This window comes from Mastigoproctus giganteus, chromosome 3, assembly GCF_048544385.1.
Source record: "Mastigoproctus giganteus isolate SK-2022 chromosome 3, ASM4854438v1, whole genome shotgun sequence".
Lineage (NCBI taxonomy): Eukaryota > Metazoa > Arthropoda > Arachnida > Uropygi > Thelyphonidae > Mastigoproctus > Mastigoproctus giganteus.
Window position 1 is genome coordinate 205,868,766 of NC_143577.1, and position 26,343 is coordinate 205,895,108.

At 38.8% G+C, this 26,343-nt stretch overlaps 1 protein-coding gene across 1 annotated transcript in view; it reads right to left on the reverse strand.

Moving 5' to 3' along the window:
• The window catches only part of LOC150088624 (protein CEBPZOS), a 102,198-nt gene that overhangs the window by 19,662 nt on the left and 56,193 nt on the right, over positions 1-26,343 (reverse strand). The window lies entirely within an intron of this gene.

The following is a 26,343-nucleotide window of genomic DNA, read 5'->3' on the forward strand; positions in this document are numbered from 1 at the left end:
TTATTTTTAAATTGGGTTGGATTTTTTGTTGAATTTTTTTTTTTAAATTGGGTTAAATTGGCTGAGTTAGTCCGTCTCAGGCGAGGGTAGCATGATTTTTTTCTCTCGGAAACTCGATTTTTTTACATACAGTATATACAAAACAATATGGCCTTAGTCACTGATGCCCCTAAAACCTTACTAGAACAACAAGGTTGGCAGAATAAAACTTGCTTTAATAAATGAATAAATCATTTTAGTAATGTTATTTAGAGTGTCCTGTTCCTTTATTCCAGAAGTACTCGGATTTTGTGCCTCTCAATACGTTATCGAATTTTACAAAAACAACAGAGGAGATAAGAACTGAGATAAAGGATAAAGTTTGTGTCAAGAAAACTTACCATGATAACTAGTTTCTATATCCGAACAAACATTAAGAAGTGCTTTCAAAGAATAAAAGATCCATACAAAATCACTCCGATTTTGTGTGGGTAGAAATGTTAGGAATTTTTGTTCGCAGTATTAAGTAGTCCATCCTAACATACAGAGAGGTGGAAGTATTTGTATAAAGAGGTCTTCAAGATCTTGCAATATGGAGTTATACGAACAGCAACAGCTTCTATTTAATAAGCTATCTGGGCGCATCATTCAAGACAATAACACTGCAGCCATGGGCCATTCCGAGGTCCGATTTTTAATTCCAATATATTTTCAGTGGAAAAGTTGGTTTATGCTTACAACATCTCTTCAAAGAGCTCCTTCCAGCTGTTAGAGTAATAAATATTGTTGAATAAACATGCAGAGATGAGGGCTATTATTTGTTCCACACTGACATTACCTATTTGATACCGTGTAAAAACAAACTATATTAGAACTTTAGAGAATAACGGAAGCTGTGAGAATACACCGATGAGCCAAAATGTTATGACCAGCGATTCGTTATGCAAATCGAAGCAACTGCAGGTGAAACTACGGCGCGTGCGCGGGTCGGGACACGGTATAAAAAACATCTGATACTGAGCTCCGTTAATCAGTGTTATTCTTGTTCTTCAGATGGGAAAGGCAGCGGACTTAAGCGAGTTTGACAAACGTAATGGCCAGACGACTGGGTCAGAGCATATCCGAAAAGGGGGGGGGATATTCTCGCGGTCAGCCGTGGTTAGTACCTACCGAAAGTGGTAGGACAACCACGGCTCATCGATGCTCGAGGTGAGTGAAGGCTTCCCGGATGGTACAATGCAACAGAAGGGAGACTGTGGTGCAACTCGCCGGTAATTGGAATACTAGTGACGGGAGTAATGTGTCACAACACACAGTACATCGAACCCTGCTGAAAATGGGGCTGCGTAGTCGCAGGCGACTCGGAGTGCCCATGTTAACCACGGTTCTCCGGCGACAGCGCCTAAATTGGCGCAGAATCACGCCACCAATGAATCACATATGCTGTTGCACCATGTAGACGACCGGGTACGTGTGCGTCGTTTACGTGGGGAAGTGATGGCGCCTGGATGCACCATGGGATGAAAACAAGCCGGTGGCGGTGGTATCATGCTTTTGGCTATGTTCTGCTGGGACACCCATGTGCCCAGCTAAATACAGCTTTAGGGAACCTGTACGTTGTGGCACTCTATTGTAGACCAGGACAACGGATAGAATTTGCAATCGACTATCTTCAATGCCTGCAGGACATCCTACCAAACCAAAAAATCATCATAGGAGCTGATGTGAACTGTCGATCCCCGACATGGCACAGTAATACCGCTGGCAGGCGTGGAACCCAAAATGGTCAACTTCTTGAGGATTACTTGGCAGGATCACAGCTGACAGTGCTAAACCAACCTCACCACTTGCCAACCTTTTGCAACACCCTCTAGGAGGCCACGATTGATGTATCCCTAGCCACTAGGAACTTGGCTGGATTGGTGACTGACTGGAGGGTGGAGGAGGCATGGACTACCTCAGACCACCATGCAATCACCTTTAAAAAAATCAGACAACTGACAACAGTAACACTAACAAACCAACAGAAAAACAGATATGCAGTTGCCAAAGCAGACTGGATGTCATTCAAAAACCTGCTTATCACAGCCATAGAAAGCAACCCAGCCAGTATAAACCCACAGAATTACCCGGATGACCTGCTGAGGGGAACCATAGACCTAATACAAACCATTAGCGATCGAACAATCAAAAGAAAAAACCCGAAACCTGGTGCTGTTCCTTGGTGGACCCCAGAAATAGCCGTGCTTCGACGCCAGATGCAAAAAGTTAGGAAAGATTTCCAGAGAGCCCATAGGACTTGGCCCGCACATGAAGTGGAGGCTTTAAGACAGCGCTATCGAGAAGCCAGAAATCACTATACGGACGCGATACAGAAAAGCAAGAAGCGATCCTGGGAGCGTCTAGTATCCACGACAGGAAGCACTGATCCCTGGGGTGTAGTTTACAAGGTGACTACAAAAAACTGCCCGGGGGGAGGTGATCAGCACCACCAGGACCTCGCAAGGAGATTATACAACCACTTGTGAGCAATCGATGGGTAAAATACTCGACACAATTTTCAAGGAATCCGCAACCCTAACTCCGCAAGAACAACATAAAAAATCTGTGAATAAAATGAAAAATATATCACCCCTGTGCTCGCATCCCCCTTCACCCATGAGGAACTCGGCGCTGCTGCTACCAGGATCAGAAACCGCAAATGCCCGGGACTTGAATGATTGAACCGGAGATACTGAAAAAAATATAGTAGAAATTGCCCTGCAAATCCTACTCACCCTCTACAACAGATGTTTGGAAACAGGGAAATTCCCTGCGGCATGGAAAACTGCAAACACCAAGCTAATTCTGAAAAATCCTACTAAGAACCCAGAATGTCCATTATCACACAGACCCATTGCTCTGCTCTCAGTGGTCAGTAAATTATACGACAGGCTGCTCCACATGCGGATACAGAACCACTACGAAAGGGCAGACCTGGTAGCTAAAAATCAATTTGGCTTTAAGCCAGGACCTGTACGGTGGAAGCCCTTGGAGATCTGTTTAGGAAAGCAAAGCACAAGAGTGCAGGAAAAAATATCTATTGGTCATTTCAGTCGATTTCTCCGGGGCGTTCGACTCACTTTGGTGGCCGAGCATCCTGAGCAGACTGAGAGAAACTGCAGTACCCATCAACTTATACAAAGCAATGGAAGACTACCTTTCAGGCAGAAGAGTGGAAATAAATACAAATTATCAAAAAATCACAAGAAACGTACGTAGGGGCTGTCCACAGGAGGTCTGCTTGGGTCCTCTCATTTGGAACATGGTCTTGGACGATTTCCTGTGACAGGACTTGGGGCTGGCTGAGGCCCAGGCCTTTGCGGACGATCTCATTGTTACTACCGAGGCAGATTCCAGAGTCCAACTGGAAAACATCGGTAATCAGGCAATGCAGAAATTACAATACTGGGCCACAAAAAAAAAAAAACAGCTAAAAATTGCACCGACGAAAACCATATCTATCTTGCTGAAAGGAACTCTTCAGGTACAGCGTCCGCCCCAAATAAAAATAATTGGCCTGACCATCAAACTCACCAAGCAAATGAAGTACTTAGGATTTATCTTAGATAATAACCTATCCTTCATACCCCACCTAAAACCCATAAGAATGAAAATAAGAAGATACTCAGCCCTAGTGGCTAGGATTATGAGGAAGGACTGGCGACGGAAAAAACGAACCCTAATGCTATATTATAAGTCAACCTTCATCCCAGAAATAACCTACACAGCTGCAGTATGGTACACCAAAACATCACTGTAACCAACAAGAAAATCCTGGACATGACACATAGGAACATCCTATTGACAACCACACGAGCTTGTCACACAGTAAGCACACCTGCACTGCAGGTGCTTGCTGGAGCGCTACCCCTGGATTTAGAAGCTGTGAAAGCAGGACTGCTCTACCTGCACTCAAAGGGAGTGGCCGCAAATCATCAGGACTTCACAATCAACCCAGCAAGCAGTCAAAAAACGAAAACAGCACGACTACAGACCTACCTCCTTCAGGAGTGGCAGCAAAGATGGACAGAGACGACAAAGGGCGAGATCACTCGTAAATTCTTTCCAGAACTGAAGAAAATATACCCAAGGCAACCAGGCTGATTCTTCCCGGGCTTGCACTTGACCTCGTTACTCACAAGACATGGACCCTTCAACCAGAAACTGTTCAGCTTCGGCCTCAAATTGCACGTGCAATTTCTACCCAAATTGCACGTGCGGGGCGGTCGAAAGCTGGGACCATCTGCTTTACTACTGCCCACGATACGAAGACCTCAGATGCACCCTCATCACGAAAATCCATTCACCGCACAGCTCCACGTCTCATACTATTAATACTAACTTGCTAAGTATCACTAATATCAACCTCGATTTATTTATTATTATTTTATTTTATTTTTATTTTTTTTGGTCCTAGCCACTGAAATCCCAGGAAAGTAAGTGGCAAGACCAGCCAGAGTACAAATATTGGTAACACCTGGCCGGCCTCCATGTGGCGGGTATTGGTAACGTCGGGTCTCACTAGGGGCCCCGCGGCTAACAGGACGGATGAACAATGGGCACAACAAACTACACAGTACATATCCCACACACTTTTAAATCTCTGGCTTGAGGTGCCGTCAGACCCCGAACATACCTAATACTTAATACCTAATACATCCCCAAAGGACTTGAACATCACTTCATTGACAGGGAAGAAGATTACCGAGCGCTTTCCCAGTATGCACAGGACCTCCTCAAAAGGAGAAGGGTGTTAATTGCCATACATCAAGACTGATAGTACAGTAACATAAACAAATTGCATAAGACAGAGACAACTCCTGGAAAAAAAAACTGTGGAAGAAAAGAAAATGAACGGAAAAGAAAAGAATAAAGAAAAGAAGAAGGAAAAAAAAAAAAAGGACGGGGATTGCCCCATAACTGTCCCAACCTGAATCAAGTGGACAAGAATAGAGACAACAAACTGCAGCCTAGCTCCCAAAGCCTTACGGCAGCCTGAAGAGGTGCCATTAGCCCCGAGTTCGTGTTTATGGATGATAACTCCACAGCCCATAGCACTGCAGCCATTGATATGCTTTTGGAAAGTGAGGACATTGTTCGTATGGGTTGGCCTGCCCGTTCCATCGTTCTAAATCCCATCAAACACATATGTTACACTCTGGGGAGATGCCTAGCAGCATGTCCACAACCACCAGAAAATGTTCACCAGCTGAAGATGGCGCTGATAGAGGAAGGACGATGTTACCGCAAGAACTTATCAATAACATTGTTCTAAGTATAGACAGGCGGTTGCAAGCCTGCATCCGCATTAGGGGTGGCCATATCTCCTACTGAGGACCACCTCTTCCCTTTGTTCCATCTTTGGCAGTTATGCATCTGTATCATGGCAGCCAGTGCTATGTTGCCATTTTTGAATAAAGTCCCTCTGTACCGGTTTTTTCCGTTGTTGTGTCGGTGTTGTTTCCTTCATCATTTCTGTACTTCACAAAGTTCCCTTGGTATGCTTTTCCCATATCCAGGCCATTCCTATGAGAAGCTACAGGTGAAAACCTGACTGATCCTTAAATTTTGCCCACCAGTGTAGTCAGACAGTAATAGTCTGAATGAGATTCCAATAGCTGAGCAGAACTGTCACTAGAGGGTGTCCCCAGGGCTCAGTCCTGGGTCTCTTCTTCTGGAGAGTTGTAATGTATATGTCCTGGTTGTGGGGGGGGGGTAGTAACACCCATTCAGAGTTAGAAAACCATGCTAATTTGGAGCAATGTTCACAAGCTAAAAATAGCCCCTGACAAAACTGAAGCCATACTACTTAATTATTATTATTATTATTATTAGCTACATGGTGCAAGGAAGCCTGAGGCTTATGCTGCACCAGCCAAAAAATATCCCGAGTTACCCCGAGAAAGAGAGAGAGAGAGAAAGTCAAAAGTCAAAGGAAATCATCAAGAAAGGAACCTTACACCTTCACTGAGGTACTGTTATAAAAATCGGGAAGTATATCCCTTAAAAATTGTTCAGGAACTTAAACACCAGGGTATTACTGACAATTGGAAACTAATCCTTTACCCACATTTAGAACACCTTACTAGAATAAATACGAAACTATGCAGGCCTAATCACTAGAATCCGTACCCAGTGACTAGAACTGACTGGGAATTAAAAAGAAAAACCCTGGCTCTAATTTACAAAGCAGTATTTCTACCAATTATTTCCTATGGCACCGATATTTGGTTCCATAAGAGAACATCAGCTAGAAATAAAACAAAATAGACTCCATACAGAGAATCTTCCTGCTTTCGAGACCCTGTAGAACCGCAAATACCCCTTTCGAGGGCATGCTACGGAAGATACCCTACCACTTGATCTTAAAATTGTTTGCCATATACTTAAATACCTGATGAATTGAGGTATTGCCACAGAACATCTTAGTATAACCCTGGACAAGACCCCAAAAAAAGAAAGGAAGCAAGTCGCACCATGTTGTAGCAAACAAGCAGGTAGTGTTCCACAAAGTATGAAGTTACTAGGACATTTCTGCCCAATGTGGTTTTGACTTACCCTTAAACCCCAACCTGGTGTTCCCTTGGCCTGTACACAATTTTTTTTGAGTGCTCATGGATCCTTCAAGGCAAATTTGCATACCTGGGATTAACCGATGACATGCTCTGCACTTTGGGAGCCTTTGAAGGCTGGATACATCTGCTCTTTGATTGTCTATGTTATGATGACAACCGGAATGTCCTAATCGCCAAGATTAGGAACACCTCCACAGATATGAAAAAGAATATTACATAGCCTTCTTCAAGTTTTCGCAGTCTTTGAATCTAGAAGAGCCCATCTATGCAGCTTAAACTGCCTTTAATGGATAACAGCACAGATAACACCTTAGAACACGATATCGCAATCTCCTGAACAGTAACAAACTACCAAAATGGAATTATAATTCAAGGTACGAGACAAAACCTATCTAAATTGACCCTTGGGCCCTGCCTGCATGCCCATGCCGTATATGTGACTGTTTGTGATTCCAGCGTGTATGTTTCTGTATGAATGTCTGTGTGCATATGATGTTTGTGTGTATATGTATATCTGTGCGTAAATCTACTGTACGCAAGTATGCTTATGTGGAAGAGTAAGTGTAAATAAATGTGTTTGTTTGTTATTTGGTTTTTAGGAGCATCAGCAACTAAGGCCATATTGCTCCGGGAATATGCGGTGGTCATTCCCTGACCTTTCCGCATCCTCCGTATTTGGTAGTGACGGGCTCGAACCCTGGTCTAATCAAGAAGCGTGTGCTACGCACTGCTGCTCCGTCCCACCTGCCTACGGAGGTGTGCCCAATAAATGTGTGAGTGAATGTGTTGATGGTTGTGCACTTCTGTGAAAAGCTAAATGACATTCTATGCTCGTCGATAAAACATTTATGCGAATGTTTAATGAGCATAAATGTGGGAGTAATGTGCTTTGAGGATTTGATGTGTGCTGCCTGTTTCTGGAAGTCTGGTGTATGCATTCCTCGTGTGTGTGTGATTACACAATTTTCTATCAATACATTTTCAGGTTAAGACGTGTAACTGAATTTTCAGGTTAAGATGTGTAACTGGCTGGTCATGTGTAAACCTTGTGATGACCAAATGAGTCTCATATTGTTACAATTAGCTTTAGTAGAGGCTATAATACATTTGGGGCTTATACCTCAGGCTGCGAGAAAGTCTAGACTATGTATAAGTTAAGTGAAAATGCATCATCATCAATAACAGCCGATTCTAAATTAGCAAAATTTTTGCAAAGGCGGCATCGTTTTGAGTTATATCTGATATTGTGACTACCTTCACGAGTTGCCATGATATTGCATTACTTCAAATAAGTAACGCTTCACCTAAAGGAGAAGACTAATGTTACTTATTCTCAGTGGATACCACCACCAAGACGGCACGATAGGTCGAAGTTTCTTCCAGCAATCAACCATCCGCTGGCTAAAGGCAAATTTCCACACATCCATTCTACAACTACCTTTACTTAATTTGAATTTATGCGCCCTCAGGTGCGTAATCTGAGCAAGAGGAAGAATCCCATCAGCATTGACCTTGCTCAAACCACTCAAGACCTTATACACCTCAATCCTAGGAACTTCTGAGGAGGTTCCTAGTCTCTAAACGCTGCAATTTGCAGAAATTCAGCCTTCCTTGATAAAAGCAACCCTTTGTTCCCCTTGCCAATCTCATTGCCCTTCTCTGTGCTTGTTCGAGCAGCTCTGCATCCTTCCTAAAATGAGGCCTCCAGATCTGTATGCGGTACTCAAGATGTGGCCTGACCATTGCCTTATACGAAGGGATAATCACCTCCTTTTCCCTGCTAAAACCAAACTATTATATGTAGGCCACCCGAATAATTAAATTCATCTGCCGAGCTGTGTCTTGTCTGTTAATTGCATGTGTTCTATGGTCGATTTGTCTGTTACTGGACGAAAAACCCATTTCTGGGGGGGGGGACCTTGCTATCTATGCCTGAGACCCACTAACTCAGCCACAGAGTGAAAAATACCCATTAAAGTTCCTCGCGTCATCGACAGGAATCGAACCCGGGCCTTTTCCGTTTGGGGTGGACGGTGATACTGCCACTGTGCTACCCATGCAGACTCCTTTTTTCCTGCCAGCAGAATTTCTCTATATCATTAACATGGCCCCCATGAGCTGCTCTGACCTGTCTGCATCATCATCCGTCATCATTTGCTGTTCCACGGGTCGACGTAACAAGCCTCGTCACCATGCCCTGTCCATGTACTTCTTTGTTGTTGATTTCATTCGTTTCCTCCTCCTCCTCCTCCTCTCTTAATGACATCGGTCTTTATCACGTCCTTTAATTGTAAATCAAACATTTTTCTTGGCAAATGCCTCCCATTCATCCTTTTGACATGTCTGAACCATTTTAAACGTGACCTTTCAATTCTATTCTGGCGTTTTAAACCTGAATTCTCTTTCTGATCGAGCTGATATTATCACCTTCGCTGATATAAAGCTGTTCACTGCTATCAACCCCGGAGACACTGCTGACTGCACAAATGTCTTAATCGTACAGAAAATCCAGAACCTCGAAGCCTTCCTCTCGAGTTTCGGCCTTCACATCAATCCTGAGAAGTTGACTTTCTCACTCAAACAGAACCCAACAATGTTGCAACCCAATATAAGAGGATCCGCGATTTCTGCTATTCAGCAACACACCGATCTGGGCGTTATTTTTGACCAGCTCTCCATACACCACCTGCAAAAAAAGTTCTGTCAACTCCGGTGGATGCTTAAGCAACAACTTATGCCTGTTCATGATCAGGCCATTGGGTGCAGGTATATTAAAACATGTCCATCCGGTCATACTTTATGGTGCAGAAGTCTGGCCCTCAACTGCCGCAACACATCTGAGGCGGATTTTTGCGGGCAAATTTTGGCTATTGAAGTGGGCCATGTGGAAATTTCGGCTTCCCCCTGCACCAAGGACCACCCAGATGGCGGCAGCTCTAAACATCAGACATCTTCCTGCCATTATCCATGAGAGAAGACTCGTCTTTGCTGTAAAAATGATGGTTGGCATTATTTCTGACCCAGACTTCTGGGCTAACTGCGGTTGGAGGATCCCGATCCCAAGCCTTCGGGCCAATCCTGTCCTTCAGACCACTCCAAACCAGTTAAAGTTATACAATTGGTTCTTACCCGTGCAAATGCTGCAGTACATATACTCCTTGGATGGCGACCTCTACAAGTTCGCACTGGATAAAAAATATAGGCAGAACTTACTCCACCAACTTCTTTCTCAGGACGTCACAGGACATTAGAACCTGCTCCCATGGATCCATCACTACAGCATTCCAAATTTCTGCTCCTGCTCAGATGACTTCAGCACTGTAAAAGGACTGCTCCCTTGAGAATAATTTAACATAACGTGCTGTTGTGTATGTATGTTCACATGTAAATTTTTCATTTGTTTTCCAATGTTTAATCCTACACTTGTATAATTAGTAATAATATTGTTTTTTTCCTCCTATCTCATCCTTGTTTATTACATTGTGTTAGCCTTTACTGTAAACTCCTGGCTTAGCCGTGAAGGGTATTGTGTACGGCGTGTGCGCTTTGTATGCAATGAAGAGTTCTTCTATCATTCCTGATTTTGTCGCTGCTTGTCTTTCTGGCTATGCTCCTCATAAATCTCATCTCTGCCACCTGCATTCTGCTTTCATCCTTTTCCCTCATAGTCCAAATTTCAGATGCATACATCACATGGTACGTAATAGGTCTGGTATATACCCTTCTTACACTACAGTGGTATGTTCTTGTTCCAGAGCAGATCTCTTGCCTGCCTATAGGAATTCCTGCCAGCTTGTATCCTTCTATTTCTTCGTCTATCACTCCAGTCTTTGTGATGGTGCTTCCTAAATAATTAAAGTTGTTAATCAATTTTAGCTTTTTCCCTTCCATTGTAATGTATCCGTCAGGCTCACCACTCACCTTTAGGACCATTACTTCACTCTTCTACTGACTGAAAACTGGTACAAATTCATTGGCCACGCTAGCCCACATATCAACTTGCCATTGCGCCCTGTTCTCTCCCCATATATACAGAAGTCATCTGCACAGAGCATGACTTTCATCTGGTCTTGCTGTTGGTAACATCATCCCACTTGTCCAAATTGTTCTGCCACCCTACATTGCACATTGTTCATGACAGCTATGAACAGTAGCAGTGACAGGATGCGTCCTTATCTCTGTGCTCTGCAAACTTCACATCTGACTGCACAATTACCCCCAGTTCTTTTTCATTCTCCACTATGCTGGGTGTAATACCTCACAGTTGGTATGATACTCTGGGGTTACCACTACTTGTATGCAGTACTTTGCATTTGTCAATGTTAAACTTCAGTTGCCACCTCTCAGCCCATCTGCCCAACTTTTCTAGACCCTGTTGCAGTAGCATACTGTCATTAACAAACCTGCCAATCTTCATATCCTCTGCAAACTTGGACATTACATGGGATATACCCTAATCCATATCACTGATAAATATAAAACAACATTGGGCTCCACTAATGACATTAGTTCACGAAGAGCACTGTCCATTGATTACTATTCACTGTCTTCTCCCAATGCCATACTGCTCCAATTTGTACAGTAGTCTTCCACATGCAACAGTATGAATGAATGTTCTTGTTTATACTAGAGCACAGCCACAAGGTCAGTGGAGTTTACAGTAAATCATCAATACAAATGTTAATTGTATTTAGCAGTCACGGGCTTGAACCGTGGTCCACTCAAAAAGTGTGTGCTACTTCACTCATGCTCTTGACCACTCAGCTAGCTATGTCAGGCCTCAAAAGCTTTCCTGAAATCCAAGTACAGTATATGATATCAAAATTATTTTTTGCATCGTTCTTTTGTGACCACATTGTAGTATCAAATAAAATTGGTCAGACAAGACTTCCCCTCAATGCTGTGTCTAAACTATAACTGCAGTCTTGTCAAAATGATCCTGAAATGCTTCTTTAACCGGTGATTCCATTATTTTCACTGGAACAGAAATTAAACTAGCAGGTCTGTAATTACTCGTGTCACCCTTTGTGAATTTGGGATACATTTACATATCCCCAGAGTCCAAGGATGCTCTCATAATTATGGCTAAGGGTTTGCTTAATTCCTTTGTTGCCTTCTTTAATATAACTGGATAGATCCCATCCATCCTGGGTGCTTTTCTTATGCTTGACTTCAACAAATTCTTGTCCACTTTGCACCCAGTTATTACAAAATCATTTAGCTCCCTGTAAGAGCTTGATAAGCTTCTGGCCACCCACTTCCCTATAGACTTCCTTATGTATGAATACAGATGCAAAATACTCACTCTGTTTGTCTGCCACCTGAGCTGGACCATCAACAGTCGAATCATAGATATCAAGTGGACCAATCTGATTCATCCCCTTTGTTCTAGAGTTTACATAAGTAAGGAAGTCTTTGCTATTTTTCTTTGCAGCCTTTGCAAGAGATTTCTCGTAATCAGCCGTCGCTTGCCTAACCTCCTTTGTTACTTGATTACAGACTAGCTTATATCTACCATAGGCCTCTCTGTTTCACCTGATAATTTATACGCGTCCCATGAATTTTTCTTCTCTGCCACGAGTCTCAATAGTTCATCTAACATCAGTTTAGGACTAAACCTTTAACAGTATTTCTTAGTTGGTATTAAAAGCCGAGTGGCTTCCAAGATTAATTCCTTTAATGCTTCCCATTTAGCATTTGCTGTTGGTAACATCATCCCACTGTATAGAATTTAGTGGTTTCAGACAGTTGGTCTCACTCTACAGAACTTAAAAAAGGCAGCATGTGTACCCTGTACGCATGAAAGATGTTTTATTTTATGAGAAAACATCCTTGGCTTGATGAGGTTAAAGGGTTTTAGGAATGGAGGTTGCAATACATGTTCAATAGGTAATTTACTTGGGTGTGTAATAGCTAAAATGTGATATGTACACTTGAGATTGTAAAGTGTGTAAATGGCTTTGAAGCACAGCATCAATTATAGTTCCGTGATTATTAGTCGATACAGATCTACAAGTATTTAACATTAGTCCAAATTTTTTTTCTCAGAAATCAGTCAAAGCTTTGGATTGAGTATCTGCAAAATTAACGTTGAAAATAACATTAAAATTAACTTTGGTTACGTTAAATGTAAAGGACTACCGACAATATTGTTTAACCACCAGGAAGAAGGCATTCACCTGCACAAATGTACTCACGGATTTTCCAACAGTTTGTCGATAAATCACTTCCATATGAGAAGTTAAAACACAAGGGCGATTTTCTCTCTTATGATAAACTGCAACACCACCAGCTTGTTGATCTCATTTGAATTGAATTGAACGACACAATCTATGTTAGGTATGCTTACTTCTTTGTTATTTAGCCACGTTTCAGAAAGTAGAAGTATATCGGATTGTTGGGTGACTTGCATTAATGAGATCGTCACTGTAAGTACGTAAACATTGAAAATTTAATGTCTTGACAAGATGTCAACCTGTTAGTAACAGGAGCGCTCAGTGCATGAAACTTGAAGTGCACGGCAGTAGAGCATGCTATCAATAACATCAACATGTCAACCAATATGTGCATGTAATTATGTTTAACTTAATCATGAATGTTTCCTAATTGTATAATTATTAACAGACATTGCTGGAATTTTCTGCAGAGAATTCCAAAAAAAAATTTTCAAAAACAGCTATTACGAGGTTTCAGCTGCATGGATGGAATAGATGACGCATGAATTGCTTAAACATTGTCAGGCTAAAATCAACCCTGCATGACTGATTCAGGGTTAATTAAAACTATAAATAAAAAAATAAAATTAAATTAAATTAAATTAATTTGAAATTTTATCATCATCAGGAGCTAAGTGACTGTTTCACTCCAAGAAACAAATTAGCTTTTGTTCAGTATATAAAGTAATAACTTTCAGATAATCAAAGCTCATCATGGCCTTCTTCTTCATTGTGAAGATAAAAAGTTTGAAGCTGTAGCACTAACTTATATAAACAAGTCCAGTCAAGTTGTTTTAAAATGTTGCTGAAAGATATATCACTTTTAATTAAACTTTATTGCAAGAATGCCAATAGTGATTGCAGCTTTTATGCTGTATCAAAGATGTCTTGATGCCTCCTTATTCAAGAACTGTATTAAATATTGTAAAGCAAAAATGCCTTAATTATATTTATTATGGGTGAGTTATATTTGTGATGTTTACAGACAATCCTAGAAGAGGTCTTCCCATTAGAATCACAAGAAGTGATTTGAAGAACTGATGAGGTTCAACAATAAGCCTGATCAAATTCAGAGAGAATTAATTGCAGTGTGCTTGCCATACATCTCATGGGACTGTCACTTCCTGGAGTGTGCACCCGCACACACACACAGTATGTAAAGCCTCCACCCCACTTGTCTCCTGATAAAATCAAACATCTGCATTGATTGAAAAATGGACAGATGTAGGGCATTGTCACCTTGATGGGTCAGTGAGGCAGAAAGTGGAGTACAAAAAAAAAAAAAAAACATTCCTCCACCCATTAAGAATTACTGTGTGGTGTGACACTATTATTGCTCCCATTGATACACTGATTTTGCTGCCTAGGATGCAGCTTTGATCTTGTCATGGGCTTAGTCTAGTTGTTATTTTAATCACATATTTTGCTGGGGGACATCCTGTAAAGTCTATGTAATAAATAATAAAAACAAAGTTTATTTCAGTTCTGTTATATTACGCTCTTGACATAAGCTACAGTGAGCAATTAGGATCAATCATTTTGTGAATGGATGAGAACATTAAAATTATAAAATGGTTAGTGAATTTTCTTACTACATCTAGTATGGTTAGTTTAACAACCCCAATTAGCAAAGATTTCTGAGAATGCTAAATAAAGCAAGAATTTGATGGTAAAGTTTTTATCTTTATTGAATTGCAAAGTTCAAAGTTGTGGCAGAGCAGATACATTACATAGGGTGTTATTAAAATTAATAACACCCTATGTAATAATTAACTTTTAAAAATTAATAACAAACTAAGTCATATAAAAAAATATAATTTGAGTTTAATTAGTTCAAAATTTCATCACCAAGGAATGAGCAAAGTGATTCATTTAGAAAAATAACATGAATATTTTTAACCAGTCTATTGACCATCAAATTTATGTGCCCACCATTATTTTTTTAAGAAGCAATCAAAATGGGACCTTGTATCCTCCACATCTGCCTTCAAAATTTCAATGAAATGTTCACTATCTCCTGAAAGACTGCATACATCTTATCTGAAAGATGCTGAAGGGAAATCTCAAAAATTGTGTTTCGGATATCCACACAAATCTTGGTTTCAGATATTTTCCGGCATTAGGTCAGGAAATCTTGCAAACCAGGGATGTATGAGGTGGTGACTGATAATTCACTGTTCTATACAGGTTTTTCATAGGAGCTGTCGGGGTACATCATCCTGTATAAAAAATTATGCTTCATGTAAACTTTTGTTAATCTGTGGGATTATTTTGACCCACAAAAGGCTGATATCACATGACGTAAATCGTATGTCTCAAAATGCACTTTTTTTTTTTTTTATGAAAACCCCAAACACGAGAGGTATCAGAACTTATAGTGCTTAGTACCGTGCTTAGGTTGGAGGCTGAGAAGATGAAAGAAGATATTTGTTGACATTGGACTTGAACTTCTGTAGACTGTAATTTTCAGGAAATATGTACGAAGGAAGGTTGTTCCAGAAAATGGCAGTTGAATGAATAAACAAGGAAGATGAAAAGTTGCTTCTGTGAGTTTGAACATGTAGTAAATGGATGTTGGCTGGTAATGGCATGGGTTTGGACTGTTTTGAAAGAGAGAGTGGGAATTATAAAAGCCAATTCAGAAGAACAGTGCCCATGGAAGTATCTGTAGAAAAGGCATGCAGCAAAAACAGTACGTCTTTGAGACAGTGAGTGGAGAGACACTGTTAGAGATGAATCATTAATTAACCTAACTGCCCTCTTCTCAAAGGAATCAAGAAGCCTGAGAGAGGTTTTGGGGATACCACCCCAAAATGTGGGAAAAATATTCCATGGTAGGGTGAATTTGCGATTTGTAATGAGTGAACAGCTGTTCGCGGAGAGCAAAAGAGAAAACCAAGTTTTTTAGATGCAGAGGAAGCAATATTTGTAATGTGCTTGTGCCAAGAGAGATTAGAAGTCAGGGTAATCCCCAAAAGAGATATATCATTTTTCCTAGAAATAGAAGTGTCGCTAAAGATAAGCATAGCAACAGAAGAATCCTTTTTGCAAGATATAAGACAAGACTGAGTTATAGAAGGATTGAAATCAACTAGGTTGTCTTTGCCCCACTGGAGAATTACCTGGAGATCGAAATTTAAGGAATTGGTAGCAGATTTTTGAGAAGTTGAAGCTGACAGGGTTTCTCAAAATGGAAAGTGGAATGCAATGGGCTATCATCGGCAAAACTATGGATAGGATTTCCAGTCAATGGAAGAAGGTCATTAATGTACAAGAGGAAAAGAGTGGGAGAAAGAAATGAACCTTGGGGACACCGGCATTAGTGGAGAAGTTAGAAGACAGAGAGGAATTTACCATCACCCTCAGTGAGCGATCAGAGAAAATTGGATAACCAATTAAAAAAACAGTTGTAAGATGGAAGCCTGTTTAGAAGATCTTTATGCCAAACATGATCGAAAGCCTATGAGATGTCAAGAGCAACTGCTTGTGTTTCACCGAACCTTTCCATCGAATTAGTCCATAAATGGGTAACATAAGCCAGAATATCTCCAGTGGATCGACACTGACGGAATCCATACTGGTGATCATTGATCAGACGGAAGGTTTCTAGGTAGTTTAAGAGTTGATGGTTAATTGATTTCTCCATTACTTTAGAAAGAGTAGAAGTAATTGCAATGGGACGATAATTGGATGGGAGGGATTTGTCATCCCTTTTAGGAACTGGCTGGATATGAGCAAATTTCCAAGCAGAAGGAAAAACACCTTTGGAATAAGAAAGTGAAAAAAGGCGGCAAGGAACAGCTATAAGTTCAGGAGCACAGGTTTTGAGAACAAGTGGAGAAATACCACCGGGACCTGGAGCTTTCTTAGCATCAAGATTCGTCAAAATCCTTCTGACGGAAGACCACAGGAGGCACTGAATGGAGTGTGTTGGGAATGGTGAGAGGTGTTTTACCAAGATCATTAATACATGAGTTGGAAGAAAAATGGGATGCTAGCAGGTCAGCTTTATTCTTGGCTGAAGTGACAACAGAACCATCTGGTTTGGACAGAGGTGGGAGCAGAGATGGACAAAAGTTGCGGCCAATAGCTTTGGCAAGAGACCAGAATGCTCGGCTATCAATAGGGCAAGAAGCAAGTTTTCTACTCTTAGCCTGTTCAAACTCTAGTTTGGACTGATTAATAACTGCTTTACAATTGTTGCGAGCTTTGGTGTAGGCAGAAAATGAAACTGAAGAATTGAAAACCAGCCAATTACGATATGCAACGTTCTTCTCTTGAACAGCCTTAGCACATTTATTGGAAAACAAAGGTTTAGATAAAGGATGAGATTTTAAAGTGGAGTGTGGGATAAAGAATTCCAGCAAGAATAATTTCACTGACACAATCTGAGCAAACGGTGAAATCAGAAGTTTTGAAACAGTAATCCGACAAAGGAAAAGAAATCTCACAGGTCATCCCATTTTGCATTCTTGTAATGCCAAACAATACGAGGTTGGGAATAGCCATGAGATAAAGGCCCCATTGGAGAAGAGACAATCGCCAATTTGTGGTCTGAGGTACCTAAAGGGCTACTCATTTCGGCCGTGTAATTAGAAGGGTTTGTGAGAAAAAGATCAAGCATGCTGGCTGTATGGTTAGGATTGTCCTTTATTCTTGTAGGTAAATGAACAATATGTGCAAGGTCATTAGTAATTGCAAAAGCCTCAGCATCTTGACCAGCTGGGTCGGTGTGACTAGAAAACGGAAGCCAGCTGGAGTTGTGAACATTAAAATCACCAAGGAAAATTACCTCACTGTTAGGAAAGTTGGACTGGAGAAAGTCAAGTTGCAAAGAGAAGAAGTCAAAAAACTCCAAGTGATTAGTGAAGTTGGGAGAATGGTAGAGACAACAGATGAATTTGACACAATGAGGTAGAGAGATTTTAAGCCAGAAAAGATCGAAAAGAGGACATTCCAAATTACGAAGTCAATGACAGGGAATATCGGAACGGACATATGCACAAGTACTACCTTTGAGGCAAAAGGAATCATACAGCGAATAATTTTGGCAACTGTGATGAGCAGTAGTTGAATCAACTGATAACTGAGATTCTGTCAGAAAAAGTACATGGGGTTTGGCAGACTGCAAGTGGAAGTGGACATCGTTGAGATTACAATTGAGACCACGTATATTTGTGAAATGAATTATGAAGTGTTTGGGAGGTTTAGATCTTTTTGCAGATAAGCTTATTCTATTAGTTTGATAATTCATGGTGTATTTAATAGTAAGAAAAAGTGGGTGGGACATGCTGTATGAAGTAATGAAATGTTTGCCTATGGGGTACACATGGTAAGAATATACCCGGATCCTTGACATAACGGGTCCTCGACAATGCCTACCGCATACACACTACTCGGACTCCCTCCAGTCACTATCTGGCAGAGTAGAGGTAGCAGGATTAGACACTAGCTGATTTGGAAGCCTCCTAGAGAGTTACCAATAGGTTCGGTCTGGTGTACTAACTAGTGGGTAGCCTGCGAACACCGTTTTAGAGCTGTATACCTTTGAAATGTAAGGAAGATTGGATCTCGCCACGATTTTCATCATAACCTCAAAAAAAGTCATCAATCATACTGCACGATGGAAGAGATGGGGAAGGGTTGACCAGAACTTTGCTCTGGAGATTAAACAGGGGTTCCACCACTTCAAGCCTCCAATAAGTAAAGTCGTGGTATTGCACCGGTTGATGAGAGTCATCTACCACCTAGAAACCATGAGTGAATTTCAGATTAGTTTAGCTCCAGATTCACTAAGAATAATATTGGCCCGAAACTGTGCAATTTATTATTTTTTTCATTTTTTTACAGTAAAATGTGACGAATTTTACCGAAAACAAAATGTCTAGTTTTAACATAACAACAACAACAACAAAAAAAAAAAAAAAAAACGGAAATTATTAATAGAATTAGAAAAGGCGAAAAATTAGGAAATTGCTCCAAACAGTTTAATGTGGGGACTTCAACAATTTACGACATCAAGAAAAATTGCAATGCTATAACAGAATTTGTGTCGATTGTGGAGGATCTAGTAGGAAAAAGACGATGTCGAAACCTGAAAATGCTACTTTAGAGAGTGCACTTTATTTGTGGTTTCTTTATAAGTGAAGTTTAGGTGAACCAGCATTTGGCCCAATGTTGTGTGAAAGAGCATTGGATTTTAATTAAAAATTAAGAGGTAATGAAGATTTTAAGACAAGCACAGGTAGGCTGAAAAACTTTAAACTGAGACACACTATACGTGAACTAGATATTAAACTTCCTGCAGATAAATCAGCAATGGTGTCCTTTAAAAGTAAGTTTGCTTCAGTTTTAGCAAATTAAGAGAAAGAAATGTTTATAATGTTGATGAGATGGGCTTATTATGGAAGGCATTACCAAAAAAGGCCCTAGCCACTAAAAGAGAAATGCCTGCACCAAGTTTTAAGATGAGAAAAGAGTGAGTTACAACTGCTATGTGTGCAAATGCTACTGGGACACACACATTGTCCGTGTTCGTAATTGGTAAGTCGAAAAAGCCGAGAGCATTTAAAAATCTTTTTAATTTTCCTGTTTTGTATAAAAATCATAAAAATGCTGGATGGATGTTTCTGTTTTCCGATATTGGTTTATAATTTTTTTAATTTAATTATTCTTAATTATTTAATTTAATCATAAGGTAAGATTAAATAAATTTAATCTTATCTTACGTTCGATTATCCAGAAAATTTGGCTATCCGGAACAGGTCTGATATCAATTATTCCGGATAACTGACACACTATTGCACTTCATAATGGTACTATTTCTGGATTCCATATTGAATCTTGTCATTACACATAATTAGGAAGGGTTTAGTGGCTGTTCTTAACTTTATAAGACAGCATGCTATTATGGTTTCATACATTTGCCTCAAGCCTGAGGCAAAACTTGTCCAAACCTTGTTTTAAATAAAAATTTAGGATTTCATTTATTTACAACAAAAACTTTATATTGTAATTTTATTAATTTTACATATAATTTAATTTATAAAAACTCATTTATTTTGGACTATTTTCTGAACTAAAATTGCAATATTGTAAAAACGTTAAGAATGTAAATTTAAGTATGCCCTACATTCCCCTTAACCTTGTTCTGTGTGGTCTGGTGGTATTTGGCAAGGATCCTGAAATGTCACCTTTATAATAAGCTTAAGAATTAGGTCAAGGCACTTAATTAATAAAGTAATATTGCATATCCATGTGCTAAAAGAGTGGCTTGTTTAAAAAACTAATCCATGGATAATCACCATGTAGCATCATTTCCAGATTATTTAATGCATTTTTATTTTGTAATCAGACTGAAATACATTATCTAGCTGTCATGTGCAAAGATATTCCTAAAAATTTCTTGTCTATTAACAGATCTCAAAGATTTGTTTAATGGATGGACATATTAAATAATTAAGTCTCTGAAAAAGCTTAAAAACAAAAAAAAAAAAGGACAAAATGTTTTCCAGTTTACCAAAAAAAAAAAAAATCTGCCTACATTTACCCTTAGGGTTTGTGAAAGGGAGGTGGAAACTTTGTATGGTTCACCTGGGGTGCTAGTTGCTGGCTGGCAGCTAATCTAGGAAGGAAGATAAATTTTACAAGAACAGAATTATAGGAATGGTAACTGGACATGATAATAGAAATCTTGATAATAGCATGCAGATATCGAAAATTGATGAAAACTATCAGATCTCCTTTTCTGGAATCCAAATTATGCAACTAGATAATACACCCATTTTGCTGTTTAATAATTAAGATTCTATGTGATGGAATTGATTAAATGCATTATAGATGATTTTTAATTTGATTCTGATGTTTTATCTTGGTCTTTTTTATCATTTGACTTGTAAACTCTCTATCAATGCTGTATTTCCTAATTTTTTTTTTTTTTTGTTTGTTTGGCAATAAAGAATTAAATATACAGGGTGTCCCAAAACTTGTGCATTACGGAGGAAAATAATAAGGTACTTCTAATTGACATTTTTTCTTCTTGCAGGTTTTGTTTCAACAGATGGGAAGAAAATAAACACTTGAGGAAAGAGTTGCCATATTATTTGTTTGGAGAGGTTCAGGCATCTCAGAGATCTGCACCTAGAGGGCTGGCATTAGTCACACAACCATCATGAGGTTAGTTAATTGTTTCAAGGAAAATGGAAGTGTCTGTCCACAATCACTTCCACAGATGTAGACCAAGTTCTGCTAATACAGAAAATAAAGAAGGGTTGTGCTTAGGAAAATGTACATTCAAAGAATTCCATAAGAAAGCTGTCACCACATTGTGGAACCAATTGCAGTAGCATCCATTCTTTCTAACATGTTAACAAATTCCATCCATATACATTTCATTCCAGAGCTTCATAGTGATGATACACACTGTAGTACAAAATCCTGTGAGTGGTTTCTACAAGGTGAAAGTCATTCAATATTTAGACCTTGTTTTTCATTAATGGTCATGTCAACAGGCTATATATTGGGCCAATGAACAACCAGAATGGAGCAATGCACGTCGACATGGTCCATAAGTAATGGTGTAGGATAGAATAAATTCCATCACATAGGCAATTAGTGTGATCCTACTAATTTTTGACAGGCAAAATATCTAAACTGTAGGAATACCTCATGCCTTCCTTTGATGATATTACATCATCAAAACATGACTGTGTACTTCTAGCAGGACTGCGCACTGCCACACCTCACAGTTAAAATCCAATGCTTCCTTCACGAATATTTTCCTGATAAATGGATGGAAAGGATGATTGAATGGCCTTCAAAATTTCCAGACCCGACACTGCCGAAAGTCTTCCTGTGGAGTCATTTAAAATTTGTTGGGTATCAAGATTGTCCAAGAATGAATGAATGCTGAAGTATGGCAGAAAATCTTCTATGAATAAGCAAAGATCAAGTTACTGAGGGTTCAAGTGTCATGTATCAGGAAGTATTTAGGTGAAAATTTAGATGAACAATCAGGAAATATTTAGATGAAAATGGTGAAATAAGGTGTTATTTCAACATGACTTGAAACAGGCAGAGCATTTGTCATGTTATTACATTTCACTTATAATATGCAACTTTTTTGGGTTATCCTGTACAGTGTGTGTGAATCTGGGATTCCTGTAGAAAGCCCCCAGAAAGGGCCCTTTTTATCTGGCCTACCATCATGAGAGTGCATCAGGCAGACATCTTAACCAGAAGTTAGCTTTCACTCAAAACAAGGTAGCTGACCCAGCTTTTCTGCCACTATCATCATAAACAGTGTTACCATTGGATTCCATTCATTCCTTAACCTGTATAAATTGTACTGTTATACACGGTAGGATCAAAAGCTTTCAGTACTGAATTTTTAGATGAATATAGTAATTATATATCAAAATGACCTTTACTATTTTACACATTTTTTTCATTGGTTATATATTTTGTAGAAAGGCTTCAAAGTCCTTCTGTGAAAGTTAGTATTAGTCTTGGTAGTGGTAAAACGATGCATGATCAACTGTTTAATAAATTTTACCTACTTTGTTTATCCATCCCTTCTAATAATTTGTCTAATTCTGCCTTGCATTGTTTCATTCAAATTATCTACTTTCATAACTCTAGGTGCAAGTCAATTCCAACAATTAATTACTCTCTGTTGAAGACAAATTTCTGCACTTCTATCCTGCAACCATTCCTCTCTAATTTAAATTTACATCCTCTTTTGCATGTGTGTTGTCTGAGAAAGAGTATGGAAGCCATGAGCATCCAGTTTTCTAAACCTATTTAAAGTTTTAAAATACTTGCATTAAGGCTCTATGCTGAAGCTTGGATTCCAGATGTGACCTAAACATTGTCTTATACAATGGAATAATCACTACTCCTGCTGGCAAAATACCTGTATGTCATGAACAGACTCCCATGAGCTGCACTAGCAGCCTCTCTGAAATGCTTAGAACTTAATGTCAGACTGTACAATTACCCCTAAATTTCTTTATTTAATGCTATTGTCAAGGCTGTTTCACTGTAATTTGTAGCTGAAATAACTTATACTTCACTGGAAAATCATTCCTTTAATATGTTTAGTTTAAAAAAAAAAAAAACCAATGAATAAAATTATATATATAATTTAAATTAAATCCAAATGACAACAAAAACAAGTGCAAAATTAAATGAAAATAAAAAATAAAGATAGTAGAGCAGACATCAGTGGTAGCAATTATGCAAAAACACATGTTGCATGTATTTAACTTTAATAAAATGTAAAAATAAAATAAAATCACACTTTTTGAAACAAATTTCTACCTCCACTGCATCAAGCTTCATTATATCTATCTTGTACATAAGCTCTTCTATTAAAAAATTACCTGTCATATTTCACTGTGCCATGCCTTGTATATCTAAATTATTTAAGAATGTATCTCCAACAGTACCCTATTCTTAATTTTATGGGTTAAATTTTTAACTTCACTCTCTGGTTTGCCATGCTATTGGCATACTTTTTATTTTATTTTATTTTTACATTTTTTTATTAAAATTATATATATATACCTAATTGTGTTTAACTTACCAGTAATCTAAAGATTACTGGTAAGTTAAACACAATATTACTGGTAAGTTATATTAAGTTAATTACTGGTAAGTTAAATACAAGGCATGGAACACCGAAATATGACAAGTAATTTTTTGATAGAAGAGCTATATGTACAAGATAGATATAATGAAGCATGATGCAGTGGGATAGAAATTTGTTTCAAGAATTGTGATTGAAAGCTATCTTTGTAATTTATTTTTTTTTAAATTTTTTTTTTATAAAGTTCAGGTTTTATAGCCACCACGATGTGCAAAAAACATTGCACAGTGCAATTTTTTTTGTGTATTATGTCTACTTGTGTAGATATAATACACAAAAAAACATGTTAATCAGCACATTGTGAATCAAAATGGTTAATGCACAAAAAATACAACTATAATAAATCTATCTTTTAAATTTATGTTTTCTTTGTAACTTTAAGACTAACATAAGATAAGAAGTTAAAATTTGTATGATTATATATTCAACAGGCCTTGCTATTTAGAGCTCACGGGAAAGAAACCCGTCGGAAAATTCCTTGATGTCCTTATCCACCCTCATTGCAAGACAATTACAGAATATTTGAAAAGGTATTCATAAATTACTGTCACATGATGAAAGAGAGCACTGCCATTGAGAAATTTCTAATTTTTTTCTTATAACAGATCAGGTCTTTTCCTTCTTATTGCATCTCTCAAGGGCTTAATGATTTCTAAGTACACCATCTTATTAATGTATGGCTTCCTAGTATAAATTCATAATAAATTACAGAGTAATTTAGATTAATAAGGGGTAGGAATAGTTTGAATTTGTGGAGAGTCTGAATTATAGAATATAATTATATATAAATATTTTCAAGTTGTTCTTGATAAAAATAAGCATTCTTATTCAGTCCAGCAAAGATATGTTAATTCAGACAGTATTAGGTCTAAATTATGACAACAAAAAATATGAAAATTTTTTATATTCAAACAAAATTGAATATAGAGTTTGAATCTGAATCACATAAAACAAATAATTTTTCAAACAATAAACTTTAATGTGTTAAAACATTTAATTATAAATTTAATCAGATATAGATTATCTTCCAGAGTATTGGTCTACATCTTATTATATGGTATCTGTCTGACAGAAGAAGTCATATTCCCTTATAGGTATCCTTCCTCATTACTATGGTTTTAAAGATGATTACTATAGGCACAGAGGTTATTCTGTCTTTTATTAGTTTATGGCATAATTGACAACTAAATTGTAGAGTGCATTAAATTCACCCTACGCAGTAATAAAACAGCTTTTTTTTTTTTTCAAAATGGTTGCAAAAATCTGTTAAAGTAGCACTTTGGTCTAAGGCCATGTGTGTATGTGTAAGTTATACATGCAATATCAATAAGAGAAAAAAATGAAAAAATTATTATTGTCACCTATAACAACTGAAAATAATAATATTATATTTTGTCTACCTTGGCAGTTGATTTTATAAATACAAAGGGTACTAGGAAAGTTTTGCAATATGACGCAACAATGAATCACAGGAAGCTGCTTGTTGCTGCATGTTGAGACATGTTCATACGTGCATATAGCCGCCGCGCCAAGTTGATGGGCTCAGTTATTCATTAGTAGTGAGAGTGTAAAGTGCTTGCGATGGCATCGTGGTCACGAAATGAGATAAGGACAGTTTTGCGGTATAATTTCGTGCGTGGTTTAACCATAGACCAGTGCTTAGAAGAAATGACTCTTGCACTAGATGATGATTGTCCACATCGTACAACGTTATTCAGGTGGTATAGAGAATTCCAAAGGGGAAATTTCACTCTGGAGGATTCTGAGAGGCCGGGAAGGCCACAAACGTCAGTTACGGAGGAAAACGTTACTGCTGTGAGGAAAATGCTTGACGAAAACAGGCGAGTGACCTACCAACAGATAGAGGATACTTTGGGCCTAAATGCACCAGCAATTCGTTCGATTCTGCAAGATCATTTGCACGTGAAGAAACTTTGTTCTCTCTGGGTGCCGCATCAACTGACTGAAGAGCAGATGACACGACGTGTGACTTGGTGCCGGGAGATGTTAAAAAGGTTTGATAAGGGACAATGTCGGTATGTGAACAACATCGTGACAGGTGACGAGACTTGGCTGTACTATTACGATCTGCCAACCAAGGCTCAAAACAAAGTTTGGGTCTTTGATGATGACGACACACCCGTAATTGTCAGAAAATCCCGATCTGTAAAGAAGAAAATGATAGCTGTATTTTTCAAATCGAGTGGAATTGTGGAACGTGTCGATTTGGACACGCAGAAGACAGTCACAGCTAAGTGGTATACTGAACAATGCCTGCCTAAAGTCATTGGATCTATGAAGAACCTGCGGCCAAAGTCAAGAATGGACACCTGGTACCTCCATCACGATAATGCTCCAGCTCACCGCGCCAAAGCCTGCACCGAATATTTGACCACGATAGGACTGAAACTTCTCGAGCACCCTCCCTACAGTCCAGACCTTGCTCTCTGCGACTTTGCACTGTTCCCGCATGTGAAAATGAAGCTAAAAGGGAGGCGGTTTTCCAGTGATGAGGACCTTCTACGGGCTTGGGACGAGTGTGCTTTACTCCCTAGTGAAACTTGGCAGAACTGGTTTAAAGATTGGTTTCGGAGGATGGAGAGGTGTATTGAATGTAGAGGAAATTACTTTGAAAAAATTAAATAAACAAAGCTGTATTGCAAAACTTTCCTAGTACCCTTTGTATAAATATATCAATATTAATGAAAAAGAAATTAAGCATTGTTTTATGAATATTTTACACATTGTATGTGCAAATTAAGTGACAAGTGAGAATCCAAACCCCCTCTAAAATAAGAATTGTCCTGGTTGTCTTATGTAAAATTTGGTACTAGGTTTCAATGTCATCTTTGGAAACAAGAATTTGCAGGAGTAAGGGAATGAA